The 10,559-nt window shown below is 43.4% G+C and overlaps 1 non-coding gene and 1 pseudogene across 1 annotated transcript; both read right to left on the bottom strand.

Moving 5' to 3' along the window:
• On the bottom strand, window positions 1–1,980 carry LOC125552761 (annotated as a pseudogene).
• Window positions 1,981–9,742: 7,762 nt separating this feature from the next.
• Window positions 9,743–9,816, bottom strand: TRNAI-GAU. The gene has a single exon. It is a non-coding gene; the product is annotated as a tRNA-Ile (tRNA).
• Between the last annotated feature and the right edge of the window lie 743 nt (window positions 9,817–10,559).

Raw genomic sequence — 10,559 nt, 5'->3', positions numbered from 1 at the left:
AAGAGGCTTGTATCTCAGCGTGCCATTTGATTTGAGAGATTGGTCGGATCGTAAATAAGGCAAAGGAAGAATGGCATTGTTCCATGATCAGGAGGAGCATTGTTCCTCTAGCTTTAAGACAGATTCATTGATATGGCTGGAAATTTGCTGCCGCAAATCTTGCTCGAGTTCATCATCATAGGAACCATTAAGCCACACTTCTTTCAGATGCAGTAAATTCTTGAGCTCAGAAACCATCAATGACGACCCACGAGAGCAATGAACCATCAGCACCTCAATAAAGCTCACTCGTAATATCCAAGAGAAACATGTAACCTGGAGGTGCAATCAATCTAGAGGATCCGGGACGACAAGACGTTCCCAGACCACGACATAGAGTGCGGCTTACCAACCTGGAGTGCCCCATCTTGAATCGGTTTCACACAAAGACAATGAAAGCCATCTTTGAATAGCAACTCTTCAAGGGCGTCTGCATCCTCTTGCATTAATATGGTCATCTCAAGATTACCCTTTTTGAGGTTGTCAAGTTGCTTCATCCAGATTGGCAATGTGAGTACATGTCCATGAAACTTAATGCTCTTGAGGGTCTGGGGAGGTGAGGAGATGTCACCGAAACGGGCAAAATGACCCTCTTTGTCCTTATCGAGTTGCACTGACAAGGACTCCAAATGGGCATGGCCTAAGATGGCAAAACACAAGTCATGCCAGTTTCCCCGGTTGATGCCGGATACACCAAGCTTGCGCATTTGGTTAAGGGTTTTGAGCTCCTTCAGCATTGCCTTCACACCAAGAGTATGTAAAAATGTAAGCTTTCCAATCCCGACAGGAACCTTCACACCGCCATTATTAAGTAGGCATCTTTGGAACTTCAACAACCAGCCAGATGCCAAACTATGTGGCCTGCAGATCCAAGATGGTGTTGATGTCCTGACATTACCTCCTACAGCTTGGATCATCGATGTGTCATAAATGTCCTCCTGTGATGGTGATGATGTCTGGTTTACAACAGTCTCATTGTCTTCATTCCACAACCAGTTGGTGCCCGCACGAATGTATTGCAGCTTTTGTAGTTTGATGATAGCCAGTGGCAGTGTGACAATGGAGGTGTGTCTGACATCTAGAGTATGTAGCTGCCTAAGGCCATCCAAGGATTCTGGCAGCCGACTAACCTCTTTACATCCTCGTAGGCAGAGGAACTTAAGGCGAGGTAGTAGTTTCCCGATATGATCAAGGTCGTCACTTTTTACACCTAATGCGTCGGCTAAATCCAACACCCGAACCAGCCCCATCTTATCAGATATGAGGAATGATTTCCAATCACCAAACACAGTCAATGATCGTATCCGTGAGAAATCGATGCCCTTGAATACAATCTCATCTCTGCCCAGCTACTCCTTATGATGAGGTGTTGTCCTGAATGTTGTGAGTTGAGGTTGCAGTGCCCCTCCAGTGCAAGGACAAGGTTATCTTCCATTGGTTGTGAGAAGATGTACTCATGGAAGAAACCATTTACTTGGTATTGGGCCTTGGATTCTGGCTGTTGGGTTATGCTCAAATTGACAAGCTCAGAAAACAAGCTCTCCGCATTTTCCTCAGTCACTCTACCAGATGTATTCCTAGAGTAACATTCTGCAATCCAACGCCTTAGCAAATGCCTCCTTCTGATGTGTTTTGCAGGAAAAACAGAAATATAGAAGATACATGGCTTGAGTGAATCAGAGCAAGCCTCAAAGTAAGACTGCATCCAAAGCAAATAGGCCCCTTAAACTATGGAATAATCTTCGGTCCCTCTCCAGGGTTCCTATAAAGTCAACATTTATATCCTTCAACACATATGTGGTTGCCGAGGAGATGTCTTCAAATTGGGTTATTTCTTTTTCTATAGCTGCTATAATCTTGAGAATCCCCCCACACTTGTATACGATATGTTTTGAGAGCTCCATCTCGTTATGAGCCATTTCCTTGCTGCTACAAATTATCTAAAATTCGAAACAATAATTACTTTTGGGAGCAACCAGTTAAACCGTTAAAAATATATTTATATAATTTATTTGATTTCATCATGAAAACTAAATACAAGGGTGTATTTTCAAAAGAGAATTTTAGAATCAAATTCAAAGGTAATAGAATAAAGAGTATATGGATGTATTTCCAACATCGGCCATGGTCCGAAAACTAGATGTTGAAAAACAAAACCCAAAATTACCAAGTTTAATCTCATCCAATCCAACTTGTGAATTTTCTTGATCATCCCATCTAGTAATATTTTTGAATTTTTTGCAAGAGCTAGACCTACACATGGACAGACGATCCCAACCGGATCCGATTTCTGCAGCGAAGCTCAGACGAGTCTTATTAATTAAAGTACACCATCAGATCTCTATCAAGATAACAAATTGATCATCATCAATATGTTCTAATCCATGAGCATAAATATAAAATTATATAGAGTTTTCCCAAAAAAAATCCAGCATTTTTGCTATCGTGAAATATCAAAAAACTTATTTCTGGCCGGTAAAGTAAAAATATTATGGTCTCACATAGGCTTGAGAATCTAAAAAAACATTAATCGCAATTAAATTAAAATAAAAAGTGGGTCCCAGTGGGCTTTGATTGCAATTAAATTAAAAAAACTTGGTCCCCATGAGGATTGAATTAGATTCTGGACACGTGTGGCCTGACGGATCTCGGGGAAGGAGTTGGACTTTTGAGAAAAAAGTTTCTGGAGAAACTTTTACCAAAGTGCGGCTTGATAGAAGTGTAGCAAACATGGCCTGCCCCCCCCCCCCCTATGAAGTGTGCTGGGAGAGCGACCCAGCGCTGGTGGATGTTGTGCATGCCGGATGGACAAAAACCCCAAGTGATTCGGTAGCACAGGTGGGGGACAAACTCAGAAACCTGGCTGGCGACCTGACACATTGGGATCGGGTGCACTTTGGCAATATTCGGATGCAGATTCGCCAGCTCCAGGTTCAGCTACAGGAGATGTGTGACTCTCGAGGAAGATCGGGTCCCTCATTGGCTGAATTAAAAACTGTGGACAACCTGGTAGAACTTTTTCACCGGGAGGAGATATTGTGGCGCCCGAGAGCCAGAATAGAATAGCTTATGCATGGTGATAAAAATACCTATTTTTTCACCTTTGGGCCAGCCGTCGTAGGAGAAAGAACCAGATGAAATCCCTCCAGCGGCTAGATGGGCAGTTGACCACGGGATGAGATGGAAACAATGACCACAGACTTCTACAAAGACTTGTATACATCTCAAGGGGTTCATGATATGGACAGGGTTCTAGACACAGTGCCTCGGAAGGTTACGACAGCGATGAACGATAGTTTAAACGCTCCATACAGTGCCCAGGAGGTCAAAACTGCACTTTTTCAAATGTACCCCACAAAGGCACCGGATCCCGACGGCTTTCCAGCTCACTTCTTTCAGCGTCACTGGGATGTGTGCGGAGATGAGGTTACCAAAGCAGTCCTTAAAATTGTTGAGGGGAAAGAGTCACCGGAGAGCATCAACGAAACTACTTTGGTTCTTATTCTAAAGGTGAAAAATCCTACACTTTTGTCCCAATTCCGGCCAATCAGCTTATGCAATGTACTTTACAAGATTGCTTCAGAGATAATTTCAGAGGAACAGTCATCCTTTGTACCCGGCAGGCTGATTACTGACAATATTATCATGGCCTATGAATGTCTACATTTTATGAAAAGGAACAAAGCAAAGAAACACCAATCCTGCGCCTTAAAGCTAGACATGATGAAGGCTTACGATAGAGTTGAGTGGGACTACCTCAAGGCTATTATGCTAAAGTTGGGTTTCACCGGAAACAGGGTAAGTATTGTCAGGAGCCTTGTTACCACAGTTAATTTTTCTGTGTTGTTTAATGGGAAGAAGCTTGAAGGTTTTAAACCATCCAGAGGAATCAGATAGGGGGACCCAATATCCCCGTACTTGTTCTTGATAACAGCAGAGGGCCTGTCGTGCCTGTTAAAATTGAGAAGTGAGTCATCCAACTTGGAGGGGTTACAGGTGGCATTGTTGGCTCCACCAGTTAACCATCTCTTATTCGCTGATGACAGCCTGCTGTTCTTCAAGGCAAATAGTGCGGGTGCTACTGAGGTGAACCAAGTTTTGGAATATTATTGCCAAGCTTCGGGGCAGAGAATAAACAATATGAAGTCATCAATTTATTTCAGCAAGGGGGTTCCGGAGAGTATTCGGAACAAAATAAAGATCCTGTTAAATGTACCCAACGAAACCCTTAATGAAAAGTACCTTGGAATGCCGTCTGATATAGGTAACAGCAAGAATGGTTCCTTCAAGAATCTTAAAGATAGACTATGGAGCAAAGTCCAAGGCTGGATTGAGACCACCATGTCGACAGCAGGTAAAGAGGTACTTGTCAAATCAGTAGCTCAGGCGGTGCCAGTCTACTCAATGTCATGTTTTAAGCTTCCTCGAGGCTTGTGTGAACATCTCAACAAGCTTATTAGGAAGTTCTTGTGGGGTAGTAAAGAAGGAAAGATGAAATCTCATTGGGTCTCTTGGAAGGAGATGACTCAGCCAAAAGGAATGGGGGGGGTCTGGGCTTCAAAGATTTCAAGCTCTTTAACCTCTCAATGCTTGCCAGACAGGCTTGGCACATCTTGCAGAACCCTGACAGCATGTGCACTTGCTTGCTCAAAGGTATTTACTATCCCAATGGAACCATTTTAAATGCTCACCTCGGCAGCACCCCGAGCCAAGTGTGGAGAGCAATATTCGAAGGTAGAGACATCCTGCAACAGGGTTTGATCCGTCGCATTGGTAATGGAGCGAGCACAAGAATATGGGAAGACAACTGGTTGCCCCGACCAGAGATGATGAGGCCTTATGGCTGTTTGCTTAACGACCCACTGAATTATGTTTCAGAGTTGATTGATATGACCTCGGCTACATGGGACAGATAGAGGGTTCAAGCAACCTTTCTGGACATGGATGCTAAAGTCATCTTGGGTATCCCTTTGTGCACAATGAATGTTGATGATTTTTGGAGCTAGAGCCAGGAGAAGAATGGCATCTTTTCCGTCAAATCAGCATATCGCATGCTAGTGGAGTGAATTGCAAAAAATATCGACACTTCAAGCTAGGTTTGCAGGAACCACACATTTACGAAATTGTGCCAAAAAGCACTATTTTTTCATATTTTTTGCAAAAAACACTAGTCGTCGGCTTAGGCCATTCTGAGCACGATTATGACAGGTGGGTCCTGCCAGAAGGGGTGAGGTGGCACAACATAACGGTTCGCAAAAAGACAAAATAACAGGGACTGATTTGAAAAAGAGCCTGAGAGGATAAGGTCATCTTTCAAATAAAAAAAGAGGATAAGGTCATCTCCTCAGCCGTGCGCACGAGCTCCCGGCCGGCGAGCTCGGCATGGACGACGGCTCCGCGACGCCCCTCCTCCTCCTTCTCCTCCTCTATTCCCCCGCCCCCACCTTCCTCCCACTCCCCGGCCTCGGCCTCCCCTTGTTGCTCACCTGCATCGGCTCCGGCAAGGAGAAGAGGACGCGTGACGGCGGCCGCGTAGGCATGAAGAGGAGGCGCGACAACGGCGGCCATGGATGAGCTCTGGCCGGAGCTGCGCATCAACGAGGCAAATCCACTGACGGTGGGCATGGAGGTGTGGTCCATGTCCCTCGACCGTGAGCTCCGCTGTCGGCGCCCCCTATCTCTCCCATCTCTCTCTGAGGTCGGTGCCTTCCCCAATCTCTCCCGTCTCTCTCTGATGCGTGCCTGATGCTCAAGCCGACGGCACCGGAGCGCAATCATGGTTGCTCGATGCCCAAGCTGGATCAGCCTGAGCTCATCCATGGCCGCTGATGCTCAAGCCGCCGCTGGAGCTCCATTGCCTCGCCGTCCTAACCGACACCGCCGCTGGATCCACGCCCTCTTGCCTGTCCGAGACCACGCGGACCTCCCTGTGCCCCGTCGCCGGCGTCCACCACCGAACTGGAGGACCCGATTGCTTTTTCTTCAGGGGTCCTTTTGCAAAATAAAACTGTAGCGGGATGTAATTGACTATTTTTTTTGCCACGTCACTCCTTCTGATGGGACCCACCTGTCATAATCGTGCTCAAAACGGCCTAAGCCGGCGACTAGTGTTTTTTGCAAAAAATTATGAAAAAAAGTAGTGCTTTTTGGCACAATTCCGTAAATGTGTGGTTTCTGCAAACCTTACCTGAAGTGTCGATGTTTTTTGCAATTCGCTCCATGCTAGTGAGTACAAGACAGAGGCGCGAAGCGTGGTTGGAAAACAGGGTTGGGCCCTCCAACACGGTGACAGAAGAATTGCAGTGAAAAAGGCTATGAAAAACAGAAGTACCGGGGAAGGTTCGCATGTTCCTTTGGAGGTTATCTAAACACTCTATACCAACTAATGACGTTAGGGCGCATCGACACATGTCAGACTCCAGCGCATGTGGCATTTGCGGTGCCCCAGATTCATGGAGACATTCCCTCTTGGAATGCGGTTTCATCAACAGGTATCTTCAAGATCTGAACCTGCTGGCTGCACCTACTCTTAACCAGACTCAGCAAGCTGCTCATTTGGCCAATGCAAATACTCGACGCCCAAAAGCACCACTAGCGGGCCATGCAAAGATTCATGTCGATGCTGCTTGTCGTAAGGGACAAGGAGGCGCAATGGCAGCTGTTTGCTGTGATGAAACGGGCGCTTATCTGGGAAACTCAGCCCTCGTGATTGCAGGAGTTGACGACCCTGAAATTCTGGAAACAATAGCCTGCAGGGAGGCGCTAGCATTGGCACAGGATCTCAACATCCAAAGCCTTGTTGTTGCATCAGGCTCTAAGGGAGCATACGGAGCTATCAACAACAGAAACGGTGGAACCAATGGTGCAATCATCTCGGAGATTCATAGTATAGCTTTTACTTTGAGTTGTAGTTTTACATTTGAAGGTCGTGTCGTTAATGTTGAGGCACATAGAGTAGCCAAGTATACATTTTCTTTAAGTCCGGGGTGACACATTTGGCTAGGCCAACCCCATGACCAAAGATGTATCCCACTTTATGTGGTCTTTGCTGAATAAAACTTGGTTTTATCCCTAAAAAAAGATTCACGAGAATCTAAAATGTGTATAACACACTTGCCAATCACCACCGTCAGCGGAGGACAGAATCACGAGAGAAATGATGCAAATTCTACTTTAAAGTGCGCATCGAATCTCTATCAAGATAACAAATTAGTTGGCATCAATATGTTATAATCCATGAGCTTAAATCTAAAAATACATCGTGTTTTCCCATGTTTTTACATCATTTTTGCTGTTGGAAAAAATAGATCAAAAACCTTATTTTGGCCTGCAGAGTAAAAGTATTATGGTCACAGAGGCTTGAGAATCTAAAAAACATTAATCACAATTAAACTAAAATAAAAAATGGGTCCCGATGGGCTTTAATCACAACTAAATTAAAAATAAAAACTTGGTCCCGATGGGGAATGAGTTAGAGTCACGAGAATCTAAAATGTGTATAACACACTTGCAAGTCCTTGCAAATCACCACTGTTAGCGGAGGAGAAAATCACGAGAGAAATAAGCAAACTCTACTTTAAAGCGCACCATCAGATTTCTGTTAAGATAACAAATGAGCATAAATCTAAAAATATTGTGTTTTCCATGTTTCTTACATCATTTTTGCTATCGTGAAAAAAAACTACTTTTAGCCTGTAGAGTGAAAATGTTATGGTCTCGTAGAGACTTGAGAATCTGAAAACATTAATCGCAATTAAACAAAAATAAAAATCTAGGTCCAGGTGGGCTTTAATCTGAATTAAATTTAAAACAAAAAAATTGGTCCCGATGGGGATTGAGTTAGATTCATGAGAATCTAAAATGTGTATAACACACTTCCCAATCACCACTGTTAGCAGAGGAGAGAATCATGAGAGAAATAATGCAAACTCTACTTTAAAGCGAATCATCGGATCTCTATCAAGATAAAAAATTAGTCATCATGAATATGTTGTAATCCATGAGCTTGAATCTAAAAAATATGTGTTTTCCCATGGATTTTTACATCATTTTTGGTATCGTGTAAAAAAAACTATATTTGGCCTGTAGAGTAAAAATATTATGGTCTCACAGAGACTTGAAAAAACTAAAAAACATTAATCACAGTTAAATTAAAATAAAAATGTGTCCCCATGGGCTTTGATCGCAATAAATTTTAAAATAAATTAACTATCCCTATGGGGATTGAGTTAGATTCACAAAAATCGAAAAAGTGCATAACACACTTGCCATTCCCCACTGCTAGCAGAGGAGAGAATCACGAGAGAAATAGTGCAAGCTCTACTTTAAAGCGCACCATCGGATCTCTATCAAGACAACAAATTAGTCGTCATCAAAATGTTGTAGTCTACGAGCTTAGTAAATCTAACAATATACCGTGTTTTTCTATGGTTTTTCACATCATTTTTTCTATCGTGAAAAATCATAAAACTTATTTTTACCATGTAGAGTAAAAATATTATGGTCTCACATAGACTTAAGTATCTAAAAAAAATTAATCAAAATTAAATTAAAATTAAAAAAAGGTCCCAATGGGCTTTAATCTCAATTAAATTTAAAACAAAAAATTGGTACGATGGGGATTGAGAACCCGTGACCTTCCACATATCAAACGGATACTCTAACCAACTTTTTTTTGAACACGATACTCTAACAAGCTAGGCTATGGGACCTCGACACATAGTCGTATTATCAAATTAATATAAATTAAAACCAAAGTTTTAAAGAAAATGATGGCGAACTTTAATTTAAATTAACTTTTTTTGTCACTAACCATCTGATGATACTAGAAGATACCTCACGCATTGCGCCAGAAATCCAGCAATGGAGAGATATGAAAAAAAAAAAGGAAAATGGTAATGTGTGATCATTATTAGATTGACACATTTCAGTGCAAAAAAATTAACATTGACCCATTTTCTCAATTCGAAGTTCATCAAACTACAGAAATTGCAACGTAAATCTGGAGCTCATTTAGAGGGTTTGAAGAATATTTCGTTGCGACTTACAGTGAGGAGGTTGGCATAAGATTGGCCAGAAAATTGTCATGCTTGCAAACTAAATTTGACATCATCGCGCCAATATAAATCGGCCATGAAAAACTTCATGTTAGTCATCATTTTCAAAAATACATTGTCCCCCTAAAAAATTATGAAGAATACTGAAAAAAATATTGTGCTTGCAAACTAAACTTCATGATTTGTAACGTTTCCAAAAGTATATTTGTGCCCCTAAATAATTATGAAGAATATAATAAAAAACTGGTCCCGATGGGGCTTGAACCCATGACCTTCCGTGTATCAGACGGAAACTTCATGATTTATTTATTTTAGTTCTGATGTCTTTCATGAAAAATTCAAAACTTATTTTCAGCCGACACAAAAAAAAGTGCCCCCCAAAAATTGATGTAAGAATACTTAAAAAACTAATAGTAATTAAATTCGAAACCAAAACAAAAAATTGGTCCCGATGGGGCTTGAACCCATGACCTTTCGTGTATCAGACGGAAACTTCATGATTTATTTATTTTAGTTCTGATGTCTTTCATGAAAAAATCAAAACTTATTTTCAGCCGGCACAACAAAAAAATAGTATATGCCCCGAAAAAAATGATGTGAGAATACTTGAAAAATAATCGTAATTAAATTCGAAACCAAAAAAAAATTGGTCCCGATGGGGCTTGAACCCATGACCTTCCGTACATCGGACGGAAACTCTAACCAACTGAGCTACGGGACCTCAACACATAAGCGTGTTCTTGAGCAAATAAAAATTAATAATCAAAGGTTTAGAGAAAATGATGACGAACCTTATTTATAATACTCCTAATAATTAACAAAATTTCTGTCGCTAACCATCTGATGATCTGATCCGCCGGATAAAACTGGACAGTCGGATCGGCGCGTCTCCCACTCTCCTCACGACCTCGCCGAAACCTCATTCCCAAGTCCTAAGAGCAACTCTAGCAGACCCCGCATCCCGTCCTGACTCGTAAAATAACTGCCAAAATGCGGGTTGGGGCGGAAAAACCAGCCCAATCAGACCCTGCATCTCGCCCTGGCCCGCAAAAAATTTTAGGGGGCGCGACAAAATCCCGAGCCCAACTCGGGAAAACGCGGGTTTCCCCCTCGCGGCTGCGGTGCCCTGCATATAAGCAGAAGCGGTTGGTGGGGGGAGGGCATTTCATCCCGCGCTTTCTTCCACCAACCACCCCTCCTCTCCTCCCTCGCGCCGCCGCCGGCCGCCGCCCAAGATTCCGACGAAAGCAGCCGGCAGGAGCACGCCGAAAGGCCGCCACGGGCACGAGGCCTCCCCTCCCTTCCCCCCTGCGTCGGCGGGCCGCCGGATTTTGCAGCTCTGCGGCACTTCATCGCGAGCCGTCGGATTTGGCTTTTCCGGCCGCCGGTTGTTGCCCCAAGCGATGCAGTGGTCGGGGAGCCTCTCCCGCAGCCTAGGCAAAGGCGCATCGCCGCATGCAGGTA

This window comes from Triticum urartu, chromosome 4 (genome assembly GCF_003073215.2).
Source record: "Triticum urartu cultivar G1812 chromosome 4, Tu2.1, whole genome shotgun sequence".
In the NCBI taxonomy this organism is placed as follows: domain Eukaryota; kingdom Viridiplantae; phylum Streptophyta; class Magnoliopsida; order Poales; family Poaceae; genus Triticum; species Triticum urartu.
Note: the sequence above shows the minus strand (reverse complement) of the source record. Positions and strands in the feature narration are given on the sequence as shown.